This window comes from Macaca mulatta, chromosome 14 (genome assembly GCF_049350105.2).
Source record: "Macaca mulatta isolate MMU2019108-1 chromosome 14, T2T-MMU8v2.0, whole genome shotgun sequence".
In the NCBI taxonomy this organism is placed as follows: domain Eukaryota; kingdom Metazoa; phylum Chordata; class Mammalia; order Primates; family Cercopithecidae; genus Macaca; species Macaca mulatta.
Window position 1 is genome coordinate 102,271,082 of NC_133419.1, and position 21,681 is coordinate 102,292,762.

Sequence of the window (21,681 nt, forward strand, 5' to 3'; positions counted from 1 at the left end):
AAATATGAACTTGAACATGAATGCATTTTCAAACCCACAAGATGAGAAATCACTGTAGAGAACCAGCAAAATTAGTAAACAAGACATCTAAGAGCTTCAGATATTAGTGTTTTCAGGTTCTCTATATAAAATAAACATGTATAAAATTTTCAAGAAGTAAAATAGAAAATAAAAAATAGACCCATTATTTGATCCAGAAATTCTGCTACTGAGTATCCACCCAAAAGAAAATAAAATAAGTTATATCGAAAGATACCTGCACTTGTATGTTTATCGCAGCGCGATTCACTGTATAGCAAGGATATGAAATCCACCTAAGTGTCCATCAACAATCAGACGATTGGATAAAGAAAATATGATGCATATATACACAATGGAATACTATTTAGCCATAAAAAGAATGAAATCTTGTCTTTTGCAGTAACATGATGGAACTGGAGACCATTATTTTAAGTGAAACAACTCAGATACGAAAATACAAATACCACATGTTCTCACTTAAAAGTGAGAGCTAAATCTGTGCACGTGGGCATACAGTATTGAATAATGGTGACGATGCTGGCAATGGAAATTTGGAAGGTTGGGGGTGGGTAGGAGGGAGGTAGGTGATGTAAACTTAGTTAAAGGGTACAATGTTTGTTATTCAGATAATGAATACACTAAAAACCTTGACTACACCACTACACAATAATTCCATGTAACAAAATTGTACTTGTATCTCATAAAATTCTATAAATGGTAAATAAATAATGATCAAGAATTAAGAGAACACCAAAATTACTAGGCAGATCTGTAAAAGAACAAAATAGAAATTTTAGATAGAAATTAAATTTTTAAATTAAAAACTTCATACCTGGTTATACAGAATATTAGTCAAAGCTGAAGAGATAATCTTTAGAATATAAGCCTGAATAAATTCTCAGACAACCACATAGAGAAATAAGAAGATGACAAATATAAAATAGAAGATAAGAAATATAGAGAGTAGATAGAAAGTTTTATGTATGTGCAAGTGTGTTTATATATTGCTGTGGTTTGTGTGTGTGCTCCCCAGAATTCATGTGTTGGAAGATTCCTTATCACGGCAGCAGTGTTTGGAGGTGAAGCCTACTGGGAAGTGTTTGGGTCACAGTAGTGGAGCCCTCATGAATGTGTTCATATTATTATAGCAGAAGTGGGTTAGTTACTGGGAGAGCAGGTTGTTACAGTGAGTTTTCCCTGTGTGCTTTTGTGATCTCACAGATGCCTGCTTCCCTTTCACTTCTCTGCTATGTTATGACACAGCAAGAGGCCCTCATCAGAAGCTAACTAGATTTGGCCGCCAGTCTTGGACTTCCCAACCTCCTGAACTGTGAGTCAAAGAAAACTTTTATCTTTCCTTGACAAATTACCCAATCTCGAATATATTCTATTACAGCAACAGAAAACCAAATATATCATAATAAATGTAAATGATCTAAACTTCCCAATTAAAAGATATTTTTAGATTTGACAGAATGAAAAATGAAAGTCCATGTTGTTCATAAAAAGGAACATGAAAAATATACAATGATAGAAATGTTACCTATAATATACAACTACTTGAGGGGATAGACATGTTTAGTATTATATTGCAAAGCTTCTCACCTGGTCTGTAACAGATACTTAATAAATATTTAGCAAATAAATTAATAAGCCTAGCTATTAAATTCACACTGTAAAGTTATATTTCATTGTACATTTAGATAAATATTGACTAAAACAGGGTGTGGAAGCACAGAGGGGGGCAAAATGGCTATTGATAAGTAGTGTATAGTACTGGCCTCATTGGTGAAACTACAACTTTTACCAAAGTGTCCTAACTCGTGGTCCATTTCTCCCTCCTTTCTCCCTCTTGGCTTAATATATGGCTGCTGATAATCCTGATATCATTTGTAAGAGAGCACTTAAAAGATTACATTTTGTTGGTATAGAAATTTGCTTAAGGGATAAATAAATCCTGCAGAGAAATAAGAACAATAAAAAAATAGAATAATATATATGGAAAATATTAACACTTCATATATTCATTGTTTTAACATGTGTTCATTCTCCCTTATGATGTTTTTCTTATAATTTTTGCTATATAGTTGTCATACATGAAAGACTTTACTTCACTTACCTTCATTTGTAAAACAAGATTAAAATGTTTTCTGCCTCCTCATTACTGAGCTCAAATGCCCGCTGTTTTTAGTGGAGAGATATTACATTTTCTTGTAATAGAATACAGCTTTGTTTTTTGATCCTTGAATATTTGAGAGTTGCCTGGAAAAAGTGAAGTTTCTGTTCCTTTAACTTTACCTGCTATATTCTGAAAATTGACTCCATGTTCTAGAAATAACTTTTAAAAAATATTCTTCCTTTTTTTTTTTAATTTATTTATTTATTATTATACTTTAAGTTGTAGGGTACATGTGCATAACGTGCAGGTTTGTTACATATGTATACTTGTGCCATGTTGGTGTGCTGCACCCATCAACTCATCATTTACATCAGGTATAACTCCCAATGCAATCCCTCCCCCCTCCCCCCTCCCCATGATAGGCCCCTGTGTGTGATGTTCCCCTTCCTGAGTCCAAGTGATCTCATTGTTCAGTTCCCACCTATGAGTGAGAAAATGCAGTGTTTGGTTTTCTGTTCTTGTGATAGTTTGCTAAGAATGATGGTTTCCAGCTGCATCCATGTCCCTACAAAGGACGCAAACTCATCCTTTTTGATGGCTGCATAGTATTCCATGGTGTATATGTGTCACATTTTCTTAATCCAATCTGTCACTGATGGACCTTTGGGTTGATTCCAAGTCTTTGCTATTGTGAATAGTGCTGCAATAAACATACGTGTGCATGTGTCTTTATAGCAGCATAATTTATAATCCTTTGGGTATATACCCAGTAATGGGATGGCTGGGTCATATGGTACATCTAGTTCTAGATCCTTGAGGAATCGCCATACTGTTTTCCATAATGGTTGAACTAGTTTACAATCCCACCAACAGTGTAAAAGTGTTCCTATTTCTCCACATCCTCTCCAGCACCTGTTGTTTCCTGACTTTTTAATGATCGCCATTCTAACTGGTGTGAGATGGTATCTCATTGTGGTTTTGATTTGCATTTGTCTGATGGCCAGTGATGATGAGCATTTTTTCATGTGTCTGTTGGCTGTATGAATGTCTTCTTTTGAGAAATGTCTGTTCATATCCTTTGCCCACTTTTTGATGGGGTTGTTTGTTTTTTTCTTGTAAATTTGTTGGAGTTCTTTGTAGGTTCTGGATATTAGCCCTTTGTCAGATGAGTAGATTGCAAAGATTTTCTCCCATTCTGTAGGTTGCCTGTTCACTCTGATGGTAGTTTCTTTTGCTGTGCAGAAGCTCTTTAATTTAATGAGATCCCATTTGTCAATTTTGGCTTTTGCTGCCATTGCTTTTGATGTTTTAGACATGAAGTCTTTGCCCATGCCTATGTCCTGAACGGTACTACCTAGGTTTTCCTCTAGGATTTTTATGGTATTAGGTCTAACATTTAAGTCTCTAATCCATCTTGGAAAAAAAAAAATATTCTTCCTTCTGAGTCCTATTGCACTTTCATTTTACTGTAATAATCTTTGTGGTTTCACCAGTAAGAAGCAGCCATGTGTGGGTAAATGTTCTTTAGAATATAGTAAGCAATTTTGCTGTCCAAAATTAACATGGCAGAATAATGCATTCAATTGACTTATTTCCTTATTGTGAATGATTATACAGGCATGAAAGAATTTGTGGAAAAACCAATTATTCATGTAAAGTTATTATCCATAGAAAATTCCCCTAAACAATTCCTGTTTTCCTCTTCTGATAAGATTATTTTTCAAGATTATTTCACTAAGTAGATAGAGACTGCTTACCATCAAGCCTTGTGTTACCTCTGATGAAGCACTCTAATTTGTTGGCCAAAAGACTGCAGCAAATTTTGGTTTGGGAGACTTCTAAGGACACTGAATTGAGTTTGATTCATTTATTTCCACTTCCACAGAGTTGCAATCAATTCTGTAAGTGATTCATAAGTCAACAAGCAGAACACATTGAAATGATTTGTCGTTTGTAAGAACAACATTTATCAAGTTCCTGCTTCTTTTTAAACCTGCATTATAGTTATTATTGGACAAAGAAGTACCCCTATATCATCATGGAAAATAAAGTGAACCACAAGAAAATTTAATAGATGCAATTTAGTAATATGCTAATGAAATTTCTCAGTTTGGAATATATCTTCATCCTATATTTGGCTACTTTTATTTTGTTGGCCAGCTCATATGTATTTTGCCCAATGTTCTTAGTTTTTTTCTGACAACTCAAATGTAACATGTCTGAATCAAAATCAAGAATGGATATGGACTTTAAATGCAACACCTAAATTAAGTCTCTGTTTACTCATACATAAGCTGTATGGCTTTTGGCTAGTTAATACATCTGAAGCCTTAGCTCAAAGGAGTATATTAATGGATTCACCTCAAAAAGCTATTGTGAGGATTAATAAGACCAATGAGCAGAATGGTACAGTGCTGGCTGTTCAAAAATGGTATGTGCATTTGCATTCAATAAATGATATCTCCTTTCACTTCCATTTTCTACACTTGGCCAAGTTGTTCATCAATTTCCAATGAAACATAATTTGAATCAATTCCAGAGTTGGGGAATAATCCTACAACTTCCCTTCCCTCATTCTCCTATATCAATTAATTCACAGAGATTTGCTTCCCTGCCTCATATTATTTCTAGAGTTGATCTTTTCTCCATCTCTCATATCACTAAAGAGCCTCTTCCAACAGGACATTTCACTAGTCTTTAACTGGTTCCCTATATCTACTTTTGTTACTGTCTTCTGCCTATCCATTTTCTGAGCTTATTTTGCTGTTATTTTTCCAGCTTCTAAAGACAGATGCTTAGCTCAATAAATACTAGCCACTTTTATATTCTAATGTAATCTTTTAAGGCTATAAAATGATAGGTATTGTTTTAACTGCACCCCACAAGATTTGATAGGTAGTGATTATTGATTCTATATATTTTAAATTTTTTCAATGTTTCTTAACTTCCAACATACAGAATTTATTTTGCTATCTTTTGTCATTATTTCCATTTTAATGTTGCTGATCGTAGAAAAAAATCTCTGTGATTCATTTTCTTTGAAATATGTCTTGTTTTATTGTCCAGTCTGCAGTTCAGTTTTATAAATATTCTATGTGGGCTAAACAAAAGAAATCTACCCTGTTGTAATATGTTCAGTGTTCTGTATGTTACGTCCATTAAATATGGCTTATTGTTTCATTCAAATATTCTATAATTTACTGATTTATCTGCTTATTAGTTACTTATGCAAATGTATTTCTATACTCAGCAATTATATAGCAAAAAATCACAGAACAAGGAGAAATCAACATACCCAGGAAAAATCTCCTACTGTTTTAAATAACTACATTTTTTTAATAGTAAATTTTTCTTGGTGAATTGAACTTTCAATTTCATTTCTGCGAATATATTTGCCTCAAAGTTTATTTAATCTGATATTTACATAATTTTTGAGTTTTCTTTTCATTCATATTTGACTAAAATATAATTTTCATCCTTTACCTACATTATATATATATATATATATATATATATATATATATATATAAAATTATTATTTTTTTCTTTTTCTTTTTTAACTGCTAAGTTCAGGGGTACATGTGCAGGTTTGTTACATAGGTAAACTTGTGTCATAGGGGTTTGTTGTAGAGGTTATTTTGTCTGTTTTTATAGTTTTAATCTGTAATGTTTGTAAACTGGAGAATTTAAGTTATATTTGTGATTACTGATAGATTTTGGCTTGTATGTATGATATTATTTTTTGCTTTTTAGTTGTTCTATCTCTTCTGTGTTTTATTTCCCTCTGCTCACTAGCTTTGGACTGACAAATTTTTGTTCTGCTCTATTCTCTACTAGCTTGAAAGTTTTACACCTTTTTTCACTACAAGAAGATAGGCTAGAAATTATTACATGCACATTAACTTTTCAAAACCTAAATTTAATCAGTGACCTGCTTGCTTCCTAAGCAATACAAGAACTCAAAACAGTTGAATTCCATTTAAACCCACTCCCCAATTATATACTACTGTTTAATATGTTTTATTTTCATCTCTCTTTAAAACTGGACAAGATATTGTTATTATTATTATTTAGAGTTAATATTTGTTTACATTTATTTATATATTTAACTATTTATTTGTTCATTATTTCTTCTTGCACCTCAGATGTTTCCTTCAGTTATCACTTTCCTTCTAAGTGAGGTACATGCTTTAGAACTTCCTTTATGGAGAGTTTGCTGTAACAAGTTCTATTTGTTTATGTTTAGAAATGTCTTTATTTTGCCCTCATTTTTTACACTGCATCATTTGCAAATGATTAATAATTCTTGAGTATTCAATTTCATGAATTATAAACTGAACATCCTGTGTAACCATTACCTAGATCAAGACAGAGAACATCTCCGAGGCCCTAGTGACCTTCCCTTCTCTCTTCTTTCCAGAGGTAACTTCTATCCTGGTATCTAACATCATAGATACACGTTGCCTATTTTCAAACTTTACATATAGTATGTATTATTTGACTTCTTATTTTGTACAATATCACATTGGCAAAATTCATTCATGCTCTGTGCAGCATTTGTTTGGCTATTTTCATTGTTTATAGTGCTCCCTTTGTATCAACATACTACAAATTATTTATCCTTTCTATTTTGTATAAACATACTACAAATTATTTATCCTTTCTATGGATGATGGACATTTGGATTGTTCTTGTTCAGGGCAATTACAATAAAACAGTGTGACCTGCTTGTACTTGTCCTGTGCACATATATTAATTTCTACTGGTTATATGCCTAGGAGAAGAATTGCTTGGGGATGATTATATGCATGTTCCACAGTTATTCTGCCAAAGTGTTTGTACCTAATTGTGCTTTCAACAACAACATTTAACCATTTCTTATCCTTGCTAACACTTAGAAATGTGGAATTGTCAGTCTCTTTAATTTTTGATATTCTGTTGTGTATCCAGTGGTATCTCATTATGATTTTTATTTACATTAACTTTCCTGATGACTAATCCCTTTTTTTGTTTTTTGAAGATAAATCTTCCCTGAGAGAGGATTTACTTTGTGTTAGGCAGTTAAAATTGGGACAGATCATTTCAATTTAATTAGAGATTATAATTGTTTCAAAGCTAGCTTTCAGGGTTTGTGTTTATTTTTAATTCACTGCTATGCCTAGAGTGTATCCCTTTGGGAGTTCCAGCTGATAGCCTACAGTGTTAATTGGGTCCCCAACTCTTTCTAGACCCACATTCATTTTCCCCCTAGCCTTAAAAACCTACTGAAAAGTTTGGGCACATTTTCAGTCCCTCAATACCTGCTTCCAAGACAGCAAATGCTCCAGTTATAAAAGTAACAATGAATGTCAGGTTTGCTTCTCTCTGTTGTCCCATCAAGTTTTTGCTTCCTAGGTGGTTCTCTGACATCTTCAAATACTTTTTTTTTCTTTTGCTTTGTATTTTGTTCAGACTTTCTACTTGTTTTTGAAAGAAGTAATTATCGACAGCAATCTTATTTGCAATTACCAGAATCATCTGGTAAAATATTTTGATTGTTTTTTTTTCAGCACACTGAAGATTTTATTCCACTAAATCTCCACTTGCATTATGTTGCTATTGATAAGTCAATTCCCAATCTAACTACTCTCCTTGAAAAACTATTGTTTTTGTATATTATCTCTATGCTTGGTGTTCAATATTTTCATTATGAGTGCTCAAATATAGATTTCTTTTTATCCAGCTTGGGAATTATTAAACTTTTTAGATTTGTGAATTGATGTCTTTCATTAGATTTGAGCAAGTGCTTAGTATTTATTGCTTCAAATACTGCCGGTGTCCTATTTATTTTTGGGATATCTGGATCGATATATATTGGACTTTCTTACTCTATGATCTCTGTATGTTATTTTCTCCATCATATTTTCATATATTTTGGTGCTTTTTCTTCATTGTAGATTTATTTTCCTGATATATTTTCCAGTTCACAAATTATTTAATTTTGTATAGCCTATTAAAATCATCCATTGATTATTTTAAATATTAATTGTTAATTTTTTTGAATATTTATTTGATGCTTTAATGTTTCTTTCTAGGTTACTTTAGTTTTCTGTATCCTGAACTGATATTCAAGCTTGTTTTTTATTTCCTTTTATATAATAAACATTACTATTATGTATTTTCTACAGGTATGTTTCAGTTGTTCATTGTTTCTGCTGGTTTTTGCTCATGAAGACTTGTTTTATTTAGTGTTTGGTGATTTATTTTTACTATATTTTTACTGTAAGCTGCTCATTTTCCTTGTGGGTTTATTTGTGAGAATTATTCGATGCTTAGGATAAAGGTAATTTCCCTTCATGTAGATTTGTTTCACGTCTCTGACAGCTACTACCTGTGTGGGACCATTTTAGTTAAAATCACTACTTAAGGTATTTTGCTTTACCCAGTCACTGTGAATTTGAGCTACAGATCCATAAGAAAGCTACCTTATGTCACATTTCTCAGAGCTATTTCCCCCTTTTTCTCAGTAACATCATTGGAACAGGAAACATTCCATGGCAAGAGCAGGATTAGGAAATCTTGTGTTTATTTCTAATTCACTCAAGTACTGAGGATGTGCCTTTTAGGGTACCAGCTTTATAAAAATAAAGGCTGTTGTTATCTTCCATACTTTGGTTGGCCTTGCACTGTGCCTCATTTTGCCTGTACCCAAAAAGCACGAAGAACAAAACTTGAGTTCAATATCTTTAGCCGAATTTAGGCCAAAAGTGGTTTCTGTGTTACCTTCATTCATATGAGTTTCTATCTGCATGTGGATTTTAAAGTCAATATTCTGTATATTTCTTCCATGCGGTTGATGGGGTTTTTGTGTGTGTGTTTTATCTAGAATTTTTTTTCAGAGGGAAATTTGGCTTGGTTACTAAGTCTATCATAACTGGAAATGGAAAGCCTGTCCAAACTATTTTCTTCTGACAACCACATTATCTGTTTTGTTTTTGTTTTAATTTGTCATATTACATCAAGGCTGAAACTCCTTTTATGGATTTCTGTTTCTCTTAGGATAAAGCTAAAACATGAATTGGCTTACAGAACCCTGCATGATCCCCTTTTCCTAATGCTCCAGTGACTTCTCATGCCACATTACTTCTTGACCTTCTGTGCTTTGGTCATACTGCTCTTTTTACAGTTCTTTGCATTCCTTATTCAAATGAGTGGTGATTTTGATTTTATTTCTGAATTTAAGAGTTTCTGTTTTCCCTTTAGTAAGTGCTGATTATGTGATCATGGTAAAGTGTGGCATGTGCCACTAAATGTGGTGTTCCTCATCCTGGCTTCTAGCAGTGTGTGATCTCTTTCTCTCTGAGAGTCAGAACCTATCCCCTGGTTCTGTGTTGCCCCTTCTACCCCATTATCCATACAGAGCTGAAACCTCTCAGCTAACATTGCTGCTGCCCATTGCTCAGCTCAAGTCAGGAAGGGCAAGGAGCCAAGGGTTTACCTGCTCTGAATATAGAGATGAAGTCAATTATCCCAACAATTGTCCAATGGCTCTCTTCTGCTCATTGTTACCTGTTGGTGACTTTGTGGAGAAGAAAATGGATTCTGGAAAAACCTTAAACTCACTCTTTTCCTCATATGGGTTGACAGTGATTCTTTTTTTTTTCAGCAAATATGATTGCTTTCAGTTTCTTTTAGGAATTCCTCAAGTATCATCTGTGATAATCAATTTTATATGTCAATAGGGCTAGGCCATGGTACTCAGACATTTGATCAAACATAATTCTATATGTTTCGTGAAGGTGTTTTTTAGATGAGATTAACATTTAAATTAGTAGACTTGCGTAAAGTAGGTTACCCTCCATAATATGGGTAGGCCTCATACAATTAGTTGAAGGCCTCAATAGAAAAAGGCTGACATCCCTGAAGAGGAAACTCTGCCAGCAGATTGCCTTTGAACTTGAAGTGCAGCATCAACTCTTCCCTAGGTGTTCAGCCAGTCAGCCTACTCTGCAGATTTTACACTTGCCTGCTTCCACAACCACATGAGCCCATATATACATATATATCATTAAATAATATATATTATATAATAATATATATAAATATATAATTAAATAATATGTCATATTACATATATAATAGCTTTATTAGTGAGAATAGGAGAACCAGTCTCCTACTGGTCCTGTTTCTCAGAAGAACCCTAAATAATACATCATTCCACTTGGTGGCACTCTTTCCTGTTTTACACATTTGTTATGCTTTTATTCTTATACTCCTTTCTATTTTTCTATTTCATGGATATTTTGGTGGACTTATGTGTTCAATATACCATCTTGATTTAAAAAATCTAGAATCTTTCTTTGAGAAAATCATTCACTAGCTATAGAAGAATTTGAAAAACTTTTCAGTCATTTAGATTTATAAGTAATTCTTGAGTCAATTTTGATGACACATTTTTCTTTATAATTTATTAAGAATAGATTTAACATTTATACAGTACATCCTGATTGTTTACTCTGTCAGTGGTGTTACCTTGTAATTTTTTACCTTTACACCCAAACTACCTCTTATCAATACAGCCTCTAAAAACTATCAGTAGGGATAGGGATAAGGGAATGAAAAAGAGATGGACTCACTTGTAAAGAAACTCAAGTTGATATCGTAAGACAGTAAGAGAATAGGATCTATGGAAATTCTTCCCCAAGTCTATGTCTTAATAATGATTAAGTATTGCTTTTCTGAAATAAACCTTACTTTATCATTGTATGTTAATATACTACCAGATTCTATTTTTAGTATTTTGTATAACTCAATAATTTCATTTACATTTTGTACTGAGGTAACTGCTTAAGACATGCCAATACGTTTTTCTTTCACTGCATTACATGTCAATATTAAAATTGTGGAATCAGGGTAGGCTTCTCTTTCTTTGTGTGCCACAAGCCTTAGATTTTTGGTTTTTGGTGCTTTTGGCCTTTTACCTCTTCCCAAGTAAGAACTGCAGTAAGGGAAGTTAGCCTCACCTTTACCTGGCGATAAGCTTGACTGTCTCTTTTCAGTCCTGTGCCTTCACTAATGATGTCTTTTGCTTACTAGTGATTGCAGGGGCTGTGGTGGGGCTTCAGAAAATGATTTATTCTCCCTTTGTGCCAAGGACCTCAAAAATTGTCTCAAAGGTTCTTACCACACTTCAATAATGGTAGACTCCAAACCAAGTAAGGTGTAGGACAGAAATCTGAGTATAGAAATTTTAAACTATCTAAAATGTCCCCAAGAATCAAATAAAACCCGTTATCACTGTGCAGAGCTTCCAGGCATATCCTCATGGAGATAATCTCACCTTCTTAATGCACAAGCTTCCCCTGGAGGCCCCATCTGCCCTGCATTTCCGGGCTGTGACCCTTCCTTGGCCCCTTCTTGTGTCTTGTTAGCTTGGTAGTACGAGTTCATAGGTTTCATTACACCCTGTGCTGCTGGCTAGGGAAAGGGAAAACTTCTGCCCCTGAGCTAGGAGAAACAGGGAGAATTTAAGAGTAATTTTAAATCCAGATGGTAGTTTATTGTTTTACTGCCTCTTACTGGTTTCTGTTGAACTCAAGCAATTTTTTTAAATGAAAGAAGTTATCTCATAGCATAAGGATTCATCTTCTGCCAGCAGCCCTTTCAGGGTCCTCCTGCAAGGTGCGTGTCCTCTCTGTCAGCATAATTTTTGTTTTATAAACATAAAAGTTTATAAGAATATCTACTTCCTTCCAGGTCTGCATTATATTGGGAAACTTTCTTACAATCACTTAGCCTTGAGGATACCAAATTTCTTAGGCCCTCTGGATCACTTCTCCTCAACTCCTGACTGGAACAGAGACATTCTCAACCTATTTCGTTCTTTCTTTTCACTGACAATTTTACTTCAGTTGTGAGGAGACTACATAAGTGTAGATATATATGTGAGTATGTGTGTGCACGTGTGTGTATACAAATATATGTGTGTATACATATATATTTTTTGCCAAATACCTGCATTTTGTATGCTTTAGATTCACTAGCAACTACACCAAAATATTCGCCACAGAAGAGAAAATCTCATTAAAGTAATTGATGCATTTTAAAATATGTGTGTATACATATATATGCATATACACACTTACACATATATAAACACATATGTATTTACTGAGCACATGTGATGCATCATGCAACATTCTAGTTGATAAAAAATGGTAAATAAACTAGATAAAATATATTCTCTTATGCTAGTGGAGATTAGAGACAATATATAATTTTTAAAAAGTAGTTTCAGGTTGTGATAAGTACTATAAAGAAAATGCACTCTAATCCCAGCACTTTGGGAGGCCAAGGTGGATGGATCACTAGAGGTCAGGCATTTAACTTAGCCTGGCCAATCTGGTGAAACCCTGTCTCTACTAAAAATAAGAAAATTAGCTGGGCATGGTGGTGTGTGCCTGTAGTCCCAGCTACTCAGGGGGCTGAGGCAGGAGAATCACTTGAACATGGGAGGCGGAGGTTGCAGTGAGCTGGGATCACACCATTGCACTCCAGCCTGGGCAACAAGAGTGAAACTCTGTCTCAAAAAAGAAAAAGAAAAGAGACAGCAAGATGAGAATTGTTATTTTAGATGGTCAGGTTGCTTTCTCAGCGACCAGAATGAAGGATTGTGGTGATCTCAATAGGCAGCTGTGAATATATTGCTAAAATAAGAAGACTGATCAAGAATTGTTATATGTGGGTAACTGGCCCCCACACTTGTGCAGGGGCATTTGGACCCTCCCTACCTGGAGCAGCTCTCAGAGCTCCTCTGTCACTGCCGTGGGCATCTCCTTCTTTGTTTCCATATGTGTTATTCTAAGAGTATAAGTACTTAAGTGAACATCCAAGTCAGGGATTATGTAAAACATAATTCTTCCATCTTCCTTCATAAATAATTAATTCTATGTTTTATAGAAATGCATTCCCTGTCATTAATCCTGTTGCCATTCTGAGTAATTTTTCTTCCCTTTGGATTCACAGCTTTACAAGTACTTTTAATTTTGGATTGGATACTGAGTTCTTTTCTTGTTTTGTGCAGTCTCCTTGCCCAAGCTAGGCTAGAAGAATGTGAAAAATTCACTTAGCTTTCTACATACACTTTGAATCTAAATGTACCTGTAGAATATTCACTTGTTTTTCCAGACTAGCCACGATGCGGATGGCTACTTTGAATGATATAGCACAGTATTCCAACAGTCTTGTTTTCTTCTTGCTCTGATTAAATACAAAATGACTGTCAGATTTTCTAGCCTGTCCCAAACTTGAAATGCTACACACAAGAACACAGTGAATTTTTATCAAATTGCTATATTAGCCACAGCCTAATTTTTCTCCAGAGTGAAAAGGTGCTGCTTTTTCTCATTTGCTTTAGTACAGCTGTCAGAGAGTCAGCACAGCATTTTTCTGCTAAGGTTGAGTGATAAGTGATAAGAAAAACATTCCAATTATACACAGATATATTATAAAATAATAAATCCCTGCTCTGTTTTTTATATGTAATTTTTTTTCTTTTTATTATTATACTTTAAGTTTTGGGATACATGTGCAGAATGTAGATTTGTTACATAGGTATACACATGCCATGGTGGTTTGCTGCACCCATCAACCTGTGATCTACATTAGGTATTTATCCTAATGCTATCCCTCCCCTAGCCCCCAACCCCAACAGGCCCTGGTGTGTGATGTTCCCCTCCCTGTGTCCTTGTGTTCTCATTGTTCAACTCTCACTTATGGGTGAAAACATGTGGTGTTTGGTTTTCTGTTCCTGTGTTAGTTTGCTGAGAATAATGGTTTCCAGCTTCATCCATGCCCCTACAGAGGACATGAACTCATGCCACATTTTCTTTATCCAGTCTATCATTGATGGACATTTGAATTGGTTTCAAGTCTTTGCTATTGTGAACAGTGCCACGATAAACATACATGTGCATGTGTCTTTATTGTAGAATGATTTATAATCCTTTGGGTATTTACCCAGTAATGGGATTGCTGGTCAAATGGTATTTCTAGTTCTAGATCCTTGAGGAATTGCCACACTGTCTTCCACAATGGTTGAACTAATTTACACTTCCACCAACAGTGTAAAAGTGTTCCTATTTCTCCACATTTTCTCCAGCATCTGTTGTTTCCTGACTTTGTAATGATTGCCATTTTAACTGGCATAAGATGGTATCTCATTGTGGTTTTGATTTGCATTTCTCTAATGACCAGTGATGATGAGCTTTTTTTCATATGTTCGTTGGCCACATAAGTGTCTTCTTTTGAGAAGTGTCTGTTCATATCCTTCACCCACTTTTTGACGGGGTTGTTTTTTCTTGTAAAATTGTTTAAGTTCCTTGTAGATTCTGGATATTAGCCCTTTGTCAGATAGATTTCAAAAATTTTCTCCCATTCTGTAGGTTGCCTGTTCACTCTGATGATAGTTTGTTTTTCTGTGCAGAAGCTCTTTAGTTTAATTAGATCCCATTTGTCAATTTTGTCTTTTGTTGCCATTGCTTTTGTTGTTTTAGTCATGAAGACTTTGCCCGTGCCTGTGTCCTAAATGGTATTGCCTAGGTTGTCTTCTAGGGCTTTTATGGTTTCAGGTCTTAGGTTTAGGTCTTTAATTCATCTTGAGTTGATTTTTGTATAAGGTATAAGGAAGGGGTCCAGTTTCAGTTTTCTGCATATGGCTGGCCAGTTTTTCCAACACCATTTATTAAATAGGGAATCCTTTCCCTATTGCTTGTTTTTGTCAGGTTTGTCAAAGATCAGATGGTTGTAGATGTGTGGCATTATTTCTGAGGTTTCTATTCTGTTACATTGGTCTATTTTGGTATCAATACCACACTGTTTTGGTTACTGTAGCCTTGTAGTATAGTTTGAAGTCAGGTAGCGTGATGCCTCCAGCTTTGTTCTTCTTGCTTAGGATTGTCTTGGCTATACGGGCTCTTTTTTGGTTCCATATGAACTTTAAAGTAGGTTTTTCCAATTCTGTAAAGAAAGTCAATGGTAGGTTGATCAAGATAACATTGAATCTACAAATAAGTTTGGTCAGTATGGCCACTTTCACAATATTGATTCTTCCTAACTATGAGCATGAAATGTTTTTCCATTTGTGTCCTCTCTTATTTCCTTGAGCAGTGGTTTGTTGTTCTCCCTGAAGAGGTCTTTCACATCCCTTGTAAGTTGTATTCCTAGTATTTTGTTCTCTTTGTAGCAATTGTGAATGGAAGTTTACTCATGATTTGGCTCTCCATTTGTCTGGTATTGGTGTATAGGAATGCTTGTGATTTTTGCAGATTGATTTTGTATCCTGTGACTTTGTTGAAGTTGCTTATCAGCTTAAGGAGATTTGGGGCTTGAGACAATGGGGTTTTCTAAATTTACAGTCATGTCATCTGCAAACAGAGACAATTTTACTTCCTCTCTTCCTGTTGAATACCCTTTATTTCTTTCTCTTGTCTGATTACCCTGGCCAGAACTTCCGATACTATGTTGAATAGGAGTGGTGACAGAGGGCATCCTTGTCTTATGCCGGTTTTCAAAGAGAATGCTTCCAGCTTTTGCCCACTCAGTATGATATTGGCTGTGGGTTTGTCATAAATAGCTCTTATTATTTTGAGATATGTTCCATCAATACCTAGTTTATTGAGTTTTTAGCTTGAAGGGGTGTTGAAGTTTATTGAAGGCCTTTTCTGCATCTATTGAGATGTAAAAGCACTCCTATTTCTCCACATCCTCTCCAGCATCTGATGTTTCCTTACTTTGTAATGATCACCATTCTATCTGGCATAAGATGGTATCTCATTGTGGTTTTGATTTGCATTTTTCTAATGACCAGTGATGATGTGGTTTTTGTCACTGGTTCCGTTTATGTGGTGGATTACATTTATTGATTTTTGTATGTTGGACCAGCCTTGCATCCCAGGGATGAAGCAGACTTGATCGTGATAGATAAGCTTTTTGATGTGCTGCTGGATTTGGTTTGCCAGTATTTTATTGAGGATTTTTGCATCGATGTTCATCAGGGATATTGGTCTAAAATTTTCTTTTTTTGTTGTGTCTCTGCCAGGCTTTAGTATCAGGATGATGCTGGTCTCATAAAATGAGTTAGGGAGGAGTACTTCTTTTTCTGTTGTTTGGAATAGTTTCAGAAGGAATGGTACAAGCTCCTCTTTGTACCTCTTGTAGAATTTGGCTGTGAGTTCATCTGTTCCTCGGCTTTTTATGGTTGGTAGACTATTAATTACTGCCTCAATTTCAGAACTTGTTATTGGTCTATTCAGGGATTTGACTTCTTCCGGTTTAGTCTTGGGAAGGTGTATGTGTCCAGGAATTTATCCATTTCTTCTAGATTTTCTAGTTTATTTGCATAGAGGTGTTTATAGTATTCTCTGATGGTAGTTTGTATTTCTGTGGGATCAGTGGTGATATCCCCCTTATCGTTTTTTATTGTGTCTATTTGATCCTTCTCTCTTTTCTTTTTTATAGTCTGGCTAGCAGTCTATCTATTTTGTTAATCTTTTCAAAAAACCAACTCCTGGCTTCTTTGATTTTTTTGAAGGGTTTTTTGTGTCTCTCTCTCCTTCAGTTCTGCTCTGATCTTAGTCATTTCTTGCCTTCTGCTAGCTTTTGAATTTGTTTGCTCTTACTTCTCTAGCCTGTTTTATTTTTTAAAGAGGAATGCCTGGATAAGAAGAAGCTTTGTGAAAATAAAATAATAATTGAAATAGAAAAATTTTCCTGAAAGTGAGAAAAAAAAGTAAAAGAAATTAATTCACCACACATTTATTAAGTGTTGCCCAAGTACTAGTCATCATGCTAAGTTCTTAGGACACCAAGATAAATAAAATGCTGTCCCTGTCCTTAAAAAACTTATGGCCCATTAGGACATGGCAATTTCACTTTTTTGACACATGATTTTAGTATTGCCCTTGGACATGTAAATCAAAAATGAGGAAGAAGCAGAGAGAGTGATAATCTTTATTTACTGAGGAACGGTCTAGAAAGATGTTCCAGAAGATGTTATATATGAGCTGCAACTGAAAGGCTAATTGGAGTTTATTAGGTGGCTGTGATAGGGAATAGGTAGTGATAGAACAAACATTTCACATAAAAAGATAGGTACACAGGTAGGTAGGTAGGTAGGTAGATGCATGCAGAGGCTCAGAATCATGAAACAGCCTAGTATAGGCAGGAGTTCAGGAACAATCTTGTACTGTTGGAATATAGATCCTTGAGGGGACCAGCTGGTTGACACACTAGGCTCATTGGTGAGACAAGAAAGAGAGGTCAGATCATGATAAGTTTTAAGTAAAACAGCTTGGCTTTTATTTTTAAAACTATGATTCAAATCTTGGCCACATATGAATCCCCTGGGGGTGTTTTGCAAAAAAATTAGATTCCATTTCTGAAGATTTTTATTTAATTTGTATTAAACAGGGCATAGCATCAGGATTTTTTTTTAAGCTCCTCAGTTTTTATTTACTTATTTGTTTCTTTGTCTGTTGTTTTGGTTTTAATGCAAAGTCAGGGTTGAGAACCATTGCTTCAGAAATTGGGTAGTCAGTAAAGAGTATGAAAATACACAATCACATATGTTCTTCTTTTGAGTGGAAAGAGCACAGACTTCAGGTCTAGTTCACTGTGTTAGCATTTTCATCATGGACAGACACTTGCCTCTCTGAGCCTCGGTTCCTGCAACTGTAAAACTAGAAACCTGGTAATATCCACCCAACAGCACTGTTTTACAATCACATATGCAGAAACACTTTGTTAAGTGTAAGTTCTTTCCTAGGTAGAAGTGGTTCACAAGTTGAAGCAGACATTGTTCTGGATTGTCCAACATCCATTACATTCCAGTCAACAGTAATATTTCTGCCCACTTTCTACATGTTTTATTATCGATAAGCTTTATAAAGAGGTCTATATGGAGGGATGATTTCTCTTCTTTTCCGGGACCCTGTTGTTTCCGGAGGTAACTCTTGGAACTGCTCCTGCCATTTTATTAGAGAAGAAGAAATGTGAAGAGCCTATGTCCTTGAAGACAGTGTTGGGGATCAAACAACCAAGCTTGGAGTCCACACGATGTCTAGGTTTCTTGTTATGTGTGAGAATACATTTCTTTAATGCCAGTTTGGATATGGCTTCCTGTAGCAAAATGTGTCTTAATTGATGGGCAAACTATGAATAAAAAATAAGAGGATGCATGGAGCAAATAATCAACCTTGTTGAATGAGGCAGTTTTATCTTGAGCATGAACAAATTGGACTGAATGAAAACAGACCTAAGGCATCTGCCTTAGGTCTGATTTAAACTGACAAAGAATGGAAAATTGATTCCTGTTGCATATGAGAAGTTACAGGAGGAAACCGAAATTCATGTAATACTAAGTTCCTGAAACCAATATGACTTTGACTTTGGTATCTGGAATACCAGCCTTCAGAGAGATCACAGGATCAAGTACAAGCTTGAGGGATCACTAAATTAGTGTAATTCTATCACTTTCAAACTGCGTGACCTCTGGCAGCTTACTTAACTTCTGTGGGCTTCGTTTTCCCTAATGGTAGCAAACGCATCTGTTGTAAATATTAAATGGGATACGATAAAGCATTTAACACAGTGCGTGGTAAATAATAATTGTTATTATTACAATAATATCCATTTGTTAAGGACTAACCATGTAGATGGAGAGAGAGGAACCATGTCTGGCAGTGATGACCCCACTAGAGTTGATCTGGACTAATTCTTGTGCCTAGAGCTATGTCTAAATAGACTTGGCCCCTAGAAAATATGATAGGGAACATAAGCTGTCTTTCTAAAAAAAAACTATAAGTAATTTAAACATAGGAACATCTCTTTATTCAGTGTGGAATTTCCATAGAACACTGGAAATTCCACTGTTAATATAAAAAACAGAAATTGTAGTAAGTAGCATAATAACTTGATACAAGAAAACTGTGATGCATCCTTAAAATGTATGAGTGATTCACTTACAACTTGATTTTTGGCCATTTCCCTTAGATCAACAGCTTGAATTTCAGGAAATGAGATACCTCATAGTGACTAATGTCCCTTATAATGAAGGGATGCCCAGAACCTGAGCATTCAGAGACAGAGAGATGAGATTTCCTTGGGAAAATGGAAGACAATTTTCTTTAGAATAAAATGACAAAATGTAAAATTTGGAGGGATATTAGGGCAGAGAATTAAAAGACATATAAAGCAAGAACACCATGGCACAAGAAAAGATGTTTAAATCCAAGTACTTAGGAACTATGCTGGATGATAAATCTTTCAAGAATGGATGCAATTATGCTACAAATCAAAATGAGGCAAAATTTCATGAACAGAAAAGCCCAGAATGAAGGGTAAGATGAGCTGTTAGAGGAAAAAGGTAAAACTAGCTTATTTAAGGAATGAGCTTCTTCCTTTCAGCATTGTTCCCAATCTTCTCTTACATTGTCATCAGAAATCAAATCTGGTCAAAATCCTGCCTCAATTTAATCTCTGGGTCATGCTACTCAGCCGACTCTATAAAAACCTTCAAATTAGGTTTAGAGTTGTCCTCTGAGTCCTACTACCATCTCACTGTGTGAATGGTACTACATAAACTTGGTTCTCATTCTGCTGGATGTGTTGTAACTGTGCTCTACAGCATAAACAATCTGAATTCTTCACCAAATATATATAATTTCTCATAAATAATTCTTTGCCAAATATATACTTTAAAATTTTTGTATTCTGTTTGCTATTCGGAAAACAAAACACCAGATCTGTTTCTTCCATTTTTACAACATCCACACACCTGCAACCATCTGATCTTCAACAAAGCTGACAAAACCAAGCAATGGGGAAAGGACTGTCTGTTCAATAAATGGTGCTGGGATAACTGGCTAGCCATATACAGAAGATCGAAACTTCATTACACCATATACAAAAATCAACTAAAGATGGATTTTAAGACAACTTAGGCAACACTATTCTGGACATAGAAACTGGCAAAGATTTTATGATGAAAATGACAAAAGCAATTGCAACAAAAGCAATAAATGAGATCAATAAAACCTAACAGCTTCTGCACAGCAAAAGAAACATTTGCAATCTGTGCATCTGACAAAGCTCTAATATCCAGCATCTATATGAAACTTAAACAAATTTACAAGCAAAAACCAAGCAACGCCATTGATTAGTGGGCAAAGGACATTGACAGACACTTTTCAAAAGAAGGCATGCATGCAGTCAATAAGCATATGAAAAAAGCTCAATATCACTGATCATTAGAGAAATGCAAATCAAAACCACAATGAGATGGCACTCGCACAAGTCAGAATGGCTGTTATTAAAAGTCAAAAAATAACGAATGCTGGTAATCTGTGGAGAAAGGAAATGCTTATACGCCATTGGCGGGAGTGTAAATTAGTTCAGCGATTACGGAAGATAGTGTGGCAATTCCTCAGAAAGCTAAACACAAAAATACCATTTGACCTAGCAATCCCATTACTGGGTTTATACCCAAAGAAATATAAATCATTCTGCCATAAATATACATGCACACAAATGTTCACTGCAGCACTATTCACAATATTAAAGACTAAATATCCATCAATGACAAATTGGATAAAGAAAATGTGGTATATATACACCATGGAATACTATGCACCCATAAAAAAGAATGAGCTAATGTCTTTTATGGGAACATGGCATGGAACTGGAGGCCATCATCCTTAGCAAATGAATACAGGAACAGAAAAACAAATACCACATGTTTTTACTTATATAAGTGGGAGCTAAATGATGAGAACTTATGGACACAAAGAGGGGAACAACAGGCACTGGGGACTTCTCGAGGCTGCAAGGTGGGAGGAGGGAAAGGATCAGGAAAAATAACTACTGGACACTAGGGTGACAAAAAATTGTGTACAACAAACCCCAGCAATGTAAGGTTACCTGTGTAATAAACCTGCACATGTACCCCTGAACATAACATTTAAAAACAGAATTTTATTATTGTGGAGTATTTTTACTGCTATTCTTTTACAAACATTCTTCTTCTCGTCAGCATTCTTTAATAGAACACTCATAAATTTTAGATCAATAACACTTTCCATCGACTATAAAAAGTATGCCATGATTGACCCAAGTATTTATTGCATGAGTATGTATCAAAAGAAGCCAATTTGACTCAGTGCATTTTAAAAATTTTATATATTTCATGGATTCATAAGACAGAAAGCTTATCTTTTCTAGAATTCTATCATAGAAAATTGTTATCTTGTGTGCATTAAGCTATTCTTCAAGAATGTAAGTATCTTTGGGAGGTATTAAGAGGAAACTTAGTTATTCATACCTCCTCAGTGCTATTTATTTTAATAAGCCATCTCTCCACTCCCACCCCCAGCAACAACCATAGCCAAGAAAATATTTTTCTTTAGGGGAAAGAGATTTGATAGGAATGTGGTCAGTAGGCGTGGGTGATTGTAGGTTATTGAAAATTGCCCTGTGATCGCAGATTTAGGATAGTAGCTGAGGACAGT

General features: G+C 35.0%; 1 long non-coding RNA gene across 1 annotated transcript in view; it reads left to right on the top strand.

The window, feature by feature from the left end:
• The window catches only part of LOC144334598 (uncharacterized), a 229,985-nt gene that overhangs the window by 132,278 nt on the left and 76,026 nt on the right, over positions 1 to 21,681 (top strand). The window contains exon 2 of the long non-coding RNA XR_013404560.1: positions 1,243 to 1,351. This is a non-coding gene — a long non-coding RNA (uncharacterized LOC144334598). The remainder of the gene's footprint in view (positions 1 to 1,242; positions 1,352 to 21,681) is intronic.